This window comes from Hibiscus syriacus, unplaced genomic scaffold (assembly GCF_006381635.1).
Source record: "Hibiscus syriacus cultivar Baekdansim isolate YM2019G1 unplaced genomic scaffold, ASM638163v2 tig00110988_pilon, whole genome shotgun sequence".
Taxonomy (NCBI): domain Eukaryota; kingdom Viridiplantae; phylum Streptophyta; class Magnoliopsida; order Malvales; family Malvaceae; genus Hibiscus; species Hibiscus syriacus.
In genome coordinates, this window is record NW_024062942.1 from 31,270 (window position 1) to 39,812 (window position 8,543).

At 36.1% G+C, this 8,543-nt stretch overlaps 1 pseudogene; it reads right to left on the reverse strand.

Moving 5' to 3' along the window:
- Window positions 1-266: 266 nt before the first annotated feature.
- LOC120148964 lies at window positions 267-2,038 on the reverse strand (annotated as a pseudogene).
- Window positions 2,039-8,543: the final 6,505 nt, after the last annotated feature.

Consider the following 8,543-nt stretch of genomic DNA (forward strand, 5'->3'; position numbering starts at 1 on the left):
TTCCCTCTCCCTTCATTCCAAACAAGAAAGCAAAGCCTTAATAAGTCAGACAGATAAACTAAACACCAAATGTTAAGTGAAATGAATTCATAACAATTTCTGTATCATAGCAATCGCTATGTTGCAATTTATCTTACAACGCAGTTACCCTGCCAGGCAGTAGAAAATACAGGCAAATAGGCAAGGAGTAGTGCATGCAACTGTTCAACTTGATATTTAATTCTTTTACAATATATAATCTGAACATAAATGTTTCGAAAAGCTAGCTAGCCCTGACAAACCAAACATCCATGGCGCAAGAAGAAATTACTCTGGTTAGCGGTAGGAACTGAAGCACATGGCAGTGTAATTTTCCTCAAAGATGGCCTCGAAAGCACCATCCAAGCTACAATGTCTACACTCACATTATTACACCATCTCAAGTTCATCTCTTTCAATGTTTTGCAGTTCATGATCACGCTTCCAACTCCACTGGCGGTCACATTCAAGCAACCTGCCAAATTCAAAAGGGATAGCTGCCCACACCGCTTCCCGATTGAAGCCAATGACTCGTCATCAATTGCCAATCCCTCTGCTTGCAAAACCTCTAGTTTAGGAAGTTCAAAGTCCAATTCGAGATTATTAACCCCTTGGCATTTGCTTATCTCTAAACACCTAATCTGCAAACAGTTCTTCAAAATCTCCAAGATGCCTTCCTTGGTGACACCCGAGCAGTAGGTAATGTTGAGTGCTTCCAAACTGGGGCAAACACAGGAAGCCATTTTCAAGCATTCATCATTCAAATTGTTATTCCAACCCAAATGCAATGCCTTAACCCGAGGATTCACCACAATTTCAGCTGGAAATGCTTCGACCCCGAGGTTTGTTCTCTCCATATTGATAATTGTTAGCAAAGGACAATTTCCCATAAGATAGAACAAGGTTGAATTGGTTAGCTTAGAGCATAACCTAAGGTTTATAAAGGTTAAATTATCAAAAAACTTGGCTAATTCTATCATGGACTCATCATTGAGAAAATTTGCTCCTTCAAGATCCAAATATGAAAGAGACGGGTACTTGGACAAGAGAAAGTAAATCCCATCAAATGTGAAACAAAAGCAACCAGAGAGAACAAGCTTGTGCAATGGAAGGTTAGCTTTAGCTATTAAACACAACAATTCATCAGATATAAACGAATTGGAGAGATCAAGCTCACTTAAGCTTCTGGCATACGCAAAGGAATCCAAAAACATGCATCTATGGAAGGAATTCCAATTCCATTCATGAAAATCGACTTCAATTTGTCACTTTTACGAATAGCCAAAGCAATTCCGTTCTGGGTAATGAAATCGCAATCACGAATCCCAATTTCACTCAAGAATAAACAATTCGATGATAAAATAACAAGAGCTTGATCGGTTAAAAAAGTATTACCAGAAAGATCAATCTTGCGCAAATTCTTGAGTGACGAGGACAAACCAAGGATCCCGTAGTCGGTAACCAAACCAGAAAAGCTCTTGAAATCCAATGAACCGTTAGGGGAAAACCCACATCCATAGTCAGGGTAGCTAATGTCAACCACTTCGAGAGAAGGGAAACAATTCCCGATCTCAATCAAATCGGAGTCCTTCAGAGACCCAGTTTTGGAGCAATTCAATTCTACCAAATTCCTCATCTTGGAAGCCAAGTGTTTCAAACCCAGTAGAGGGAAACACTTGTGGTTCGAAACGTGGAGGGATTTCAAGGGCAACCCAGACTGAGAAATCATGGAAAGAACCGAATCGAGATTGCTGTGGAAATCACGGAAAACGACGGTGGTGAGATTCGGAAAGCGGAGGAGGAGATTAGGGAGGGATTCGAGGGTTGGGTCGGTGATGGTGAGAGTGCGACGAAGAAGATTGGTAATGGAAAGAAATCTCTTGCAGACCAAAGAAAGAGGTTCAAAGTAACGATGGTGTTCTAACAAACTGAAAATCGATTCCCAGCATTCTTCTGCTAATTCCATGATCGATTTTGTGGGAAAGAATGAAAAAGGCAAAGCAAGATCAACAGAGCAAAAGAAGATTTGAATATAAACAGGAGACTACACAAGGCATTAATATGATATTAATATATCACAGGAGATAAAATTAGGGTAAAGTATACTAATGGTCACTTAACTTTTCTAAAGATTTCATTTAGGTTCCTCAAATTTTAAAACTTTCAATACAGTCCCTCAACATTTAGTTCGTTTGTAATATGGTCCCCAATTGTTATGTCGGGGACCATATTGCAAACGGACTAAATGCTGAGGGACCATATTGAAAACGAACTAAATGTTGGGGGATTATATTGCAAGTTTTAAAGTTGGGGACCTAAATGAAAGCTTTAGAAAAGTTCAGTGACCATTACTATACTTTACCAATTTCTTTTATTTTTACCTAGCTGGTCACTGCATGTTACTTGGAGCGAATAGACCTTTCTGCCCATGGATTTTATATCACACCTGATATTTGCTTTGATTGGAGTACCGGTAAAGGAAAGCCATTCAATTATTACACCTATGGGGTTGCATTCGTTGAGGTTGAAATCGATACATTGACCGGAGATTTCCACACAAGAACAACAAATGTTTTCATGGATCTAGGATATTCTCTCAACCCTGCAATAGATGTTGGCCAGGTTCATTCCCTTGCTTCTTTCTAATTAGGCTGATCATTCGAACTTAATTATACTTTTCAAGTTGAAATGTCTGTTCACCTTGATGATATATGCAAGAAACGAGCCATAATATACACATCACTTCAGCTTAGATATGTAATTGTTCCGGGTTTCAGAATGTTAATGTTATATTACAAATATTGTTTTCAAGAGGAACTAATGGTTCAGAAAGGATGGAACTTGGAAGCAATGAGAATAGTGTTCTCTGTGCTTCCCTTTATTAGAAAATCCATAATGATATTTCTCCCAAAGAAGGTTAACAAAAACGTGGCGATCTCAGGTAATAATCTCTAAAACAAGATTCAAAACAGAGTTAAAAAAAAGGATAGGTCTACTAAATAAGTCATACCTGCTGTTTCCCCCTGTTTTTGGTTAGTTACATGTCATTAATCTCCATTCTTAACTTTTTATCTTATCGACAAGCTAATGTTTCTATATGTAATTCGGTCTTTTAATGCTGGTCGAAGACGCATTTATCCAAGGTCTTGGTTGGGTTACCTTGAAAGAACTCAAGTGGGGCGACTCATCTCATAAATGGATTTCATCTGGCTGCTTGTACATATGTGGGCCTGGAAGTTACAAAATTCCGTCTCTAATTCTAAATGATATTCCTTTCAAGTTTAATGTTTCTATATTGAAGGTAATGTTTCTCTAAATGATATTCCGTTGAAGATGCGTCATCTTCTTTTCTCTCTCCGAACCTCATATCAGTAGTTGCATGGTCATTTCTTATTCCAGTTGCAGCTGGAACTGTGTTTTGCCACCTATTAGTTGATTTTGAAAGTAGTTCTTTTGGTTCTAGATAATTTGAAGTCTTTGTTTATATGCTTGCGTGCTGGTGGGCAGGGTAATTCAAATGTAAAAGCCATTCATTCATCAAAAACTGTTGGCGAGCCTCCGTTTTTTATGGCTTTATCTGTTTTCTCAGCCATCAAAGACGCCATTTTAGTCGCCAGAGCAGAAACGGGTCATGCCGGGTGGTTTCCACTAGATAATCCCGCAACACCAGAACGAATCAGAATGTCGTGCCTAGATGAATTTACAACACCATTTGTAAGCTCTGATTTCCACCCAAAGCTTAGTGTTTGAGATGGTCGTGAATTGCCTGTACCATTGCAGGCAGAGTTTCAATTATGCCATGATTTTACGGATTAATTCAGTTTAACAAACTATCTACTTGTCACTACACATCAGTAGCCTTGGCCCTCTCCTATTTGCCAAACAAAAGGATGAGCATCATAATACAATTAATGCTAAAATATATCTTTAATTAGTTGAATGTTTGCAAATAATTTTTATTCCACTAATGGCTTACCAAAACGAGAACAAGCCTGGTCTACTTTTTCTTGTATGGTAAAGTTTGATTTAAATAATAAAATACTTTCAAACAACTATTTGTTAACCAAGTCAGCCTGCATACTGCTAGTGCTTCAGTTTTATGAATTATGACTTCATTCTTATGTTATTTTAAACCCAAATACATTAAGGAATAGGATAGAACTGGTTCAGAAGTTACCTAAACAAAAATATATAAATAACTGAGAGATAATCAATATATAATTTATTATAGGGTAAAATATAGTAATGGTTACTGAATTTTTTTAAAGCTTTCATTTAGGTCCCCCAACTTTTAAAACTTGTAATATAATCCCCAAACATTTTGTCCGTTTGCAATATGATCCCTCAACATTTAGTCCATTTACAATATGGTCCCCGAAGTAACTGTTAGGGGTCAATATTACAAACGGACTAAATGTTGGGGGACTGTATTGAACGTTTTAAAAGTTAGGGGACCTAAATGAAAGCTTTAGAAAAGTTTAATGACCATTACTATACTTTACCCATAAAATTATTAAAGTTCATCTTAAATTTGAAATTTTGACTTTATTGGTTAATGGTGGGGTAAGGTATCATTAGGCCTCACAAACTCGATACGAACCTTATTTTACTCTATTCAAATTATACCTAATTTAAAATTTAACTAATTCAATATGAATCCATATCTAATTTGATCCGAATTGAAGAGAATCTGAATAATCTAAAAAATTATCTGAATCGAAAAGCAACTCAAATCAAATTTAACCTGACCTAAAAGTAACCCAAACCGAAATCAATCCGAACCAAAAGCAATTTGAATCGAAAATTTATATATACATACTTATAATCAAATTAAGACTAAATGATAATTTTAACAAACAAAAAGATATATTTTTACAATAATATATGAATAATTATATATATATAATTGATTAGACTCTTAACCAATTCAATTTGAATTGATCTGATCCAAAGGTTGACCCAAATAAAAAATTAACTGATCTGATATTAACTCGATCCGAAAATCAACCGATCTGACATTGACTCGACCCAAAATCTAATTGATCCGATATTAATCTGACTCGAAAATTGACCAGACCCTACCCGAATGACTCGTTTGCCACATCTAGTATCATGTCTTTTCAATTTAGCCTCCATATCTTAACGGTCCATTAATTATTAGTTCAAAATTAACAATAAATAATAATAATAATAATAATAGTAATAAATCTATTCAAATAATAATGATAAATTATCACTTGCTTGTTAATGGATGAAGGATAGATAGCAGTGGCAGAATTGTTAGTGCAACACCTAAAGATGCAGATAACGGCAAGGATATGGTTTCTTTGGTGAGGAGACTGGAATTGTGGGTTGGTTTGGGTTTCAGATTTTGTTTAGGGACTCATGATAATCGATTTGTGTTCTTTTCTGTAGTTTATAATGGTAAGTCAGGTTTTTGATACAAGGAATTTAGGAGATTTGTTCATGATAGTGCTTAAATAGTTGCCGGAAATTTCAATGTAATCTTTCATCCAAGTGAAAGCCCAAGCCACGCTTCAACACACGATGTGCAAAATTTTGTGGACTTTATCAATCAGGTGGGTTATCCAGATAAGGACAGGGATTGGATTAATATTTGTACAACTCTCTAAATTTTCCATTGCTTTAACCGGAGGCTTAGTGGGCTGCATATCAGGGCTAAGGACCCTAAATGTTTATATTGATTTGGGGGATGAATGTTTTATTTGGTTTTTCCCAATAGGGCACCCGCTGTAATTATTTGGCCCAATAGGATACCTCAAAAATTAATTTGAGATTTACGATATTTTTTACAATCTAGCAAAACTCGTAACATCACCTCGACGTGATAAATTTTATGGGATATAATTTTTATATTCCAAGCCTAATATTTTAATATTTTCTGTAAAACTCATCACTTCGAGGTGACGAGTTCTATTAAAAATTATTATTATTTAGATTATTATGCGAATTTAATGTTGGAAAGAAAAAAAATACACAGGAACTTGTCACATCAAGGTGACGAGTTATGTTAGATTTTTTTTCTCTTCAAAATATGGTAGATTATGTTGAAAAGAACAATAAACTATGAGCATTAGATTAGACTTTTAGAAGTGCACATTAGGAAGAAAAAAACTACAAACTTAATACATTAACTTAATGACGTAAATGAGACTATTTCAATAAATAAAGTTTATTCTTGATCAATATAAGGATTATCAGCCTGCTCGATATCTTGGGAGATGTGGTCAATGTTTCCTATTGTGGCCTTCAACTCTACAGTGGCCATATAGCTTCGACAGACCTTGCTCTCTTTAAGGGTCATCTATATTAGTATGAATTTGATTAGATTCAGGACGACTCTTCACCTTCCTTCGTAATTATGGATTGGACAACTATTCTTCAGAGACAGTAGGTGGCCAATATGCATCATTCGGGAGATACTTAAACTCGTAATTGTATATGTTGCGCATAATATACAAGCTATAACAATCATCAACATAAATGTATGGGTTTACATTCACATGCATACATGCAGTAATCGCGTGAGCGCATGGGTATTTGAAGGCTTGAAATCGACCACAATCACACCATCTTCTATTCAGACTACGAGTATATGTGGAAGAAATCCCACCTTTATGTGGTCGAACAAGTGCTTGGACAATATAACCAGATTCCAACCTGGTGAAATTACGAAAATACATTGATGTTGCATGAGTTTGATTTTTAGTCATTGTTTTCTCCAGATCTGGAGCCCAATTTCTACATTCGTTAAGCATTGCCTCTATGTGGGCACTTTTTTCTGCCCAAAATTTATCCAATCTAAAGTATGTCTCCCGAACAATACTTTCCACTGGAAGATGTCTAGTCCCTTTTAGCACTAAATTGATACACTCGACAAGATTGGTTTTCATATGACCGTAACATCGACCTTTATTGTCAAATGCATGTGCACATCTTTCCCGGGGTATCTCAGTTGCAAAGTTATACACCTCTTCTCCATACTTTCTCAAATTTCTCAGTATTGCATGGAAACTCAGTTGTAGTAATGCGTAGCCTGCAAAAATAGTTACTTGTAAGTATAATAATTTTAAATGAAGACCAAGACCAAAAAACAAAGTGTAAAACTGAATATGTTACCCATACTGATAATCTCTTTCTTTATCTTCTTATTCTTGAACCTCGTCATAGCATTTGAAGCAATATGACGTATGCAATACGTAGGAAATGTATGCGGAGATGACCACATACTTCCCGATTTTTCAATCGTGGCCAACAAAGAATGTGAAAGTCTGAAATCATACAAGCCCCATCTTTAGTGATAATATAGGAGCGCAAATTTGATGGAAAGAAATTCCACGTTTTCTCGTAATCATTTTTAACAATGGCGAAGGCTATGGGGAAGATGTTTCTGTCACCATCTTATGCAACAACTATCATAAGGACGTGTTTGTATAAATTGTACAGAAAAGTGTCATCCACTTGAACCATTTGTTTGTAGTAACGAAAGCCTTCAATTTATGACTTGAAAGCCCTTAACAAGCCTCCGAAAACTCTCTTCCCAAGTATAACTTGTCCATCAAATAAGGTTTCAGGATAAGTGTATAAGCGAACAATGGTCCCTAAGATGAAATTTTTCATTACGTACAACAGATATGGTAGCTCATTGTACGACTGATCCAATCACCATACAATAGTGTCATAGTTTTCTGTTTGGCCATCCGAGACTTGTAATAAGATGAAATATACCCAAATGTATTTCGTATTGATATCACAATCATTTATACTAAAATCCTTGGATTTTTCTCCAACAGTAGCTTCACTTATGGACAAAGAACATCAGAGTCTAAGTGTTTGTGGTCTAGTGTTAAGGAGCTGAACGTGCAACTGTGCTGGTTGCAGAACCTTGTCACTTCCAATAACATCTTTCACTGTAGGTATGAGACACATATCCTCCACTTACAACCGACATTGTTTCTAATACATCTCATAAAATATATCTTATAGTTAGACTCTACAACAGTGAATTCTATATGAGCTTTGATAAAAAAAACTCTTTCACAGCTAGTTGTGCATCATTTTTACTCTCAACTGTGACCCAAATCCAAACTCCATCGATCCTTCATCCGAGGTCCCTTAGATAGCTGCGCATATATCGGGCATATCATGAATATCAGGATTCCTCATGGCATAATAGTTTATCTCACGCATTACAACTGAATGACGATATCGAGGTATCTAGGGGTGCAAACTTTCTACTTGTATGGCTGTCAGTGGATGTGCCCAAACTGGCAGAGCATTCAACATTGCTTGTCCACGAGAAACGGTTGCCTCATAGACATCACCCTCTATATCAAAAGCTTATCCATATGAAGCAACCTCAGCGATATCAGATTCATCGATTTTTGGCGTGTCATCGTCCATCATAAGTGGAACAAAAGTTTCATTGTCTTAACTAAAATCACCAATGATTTCATCGAATCTCCCGATGAGGTTACCTTCATCTTTTGATGGTCTTGCTTCTA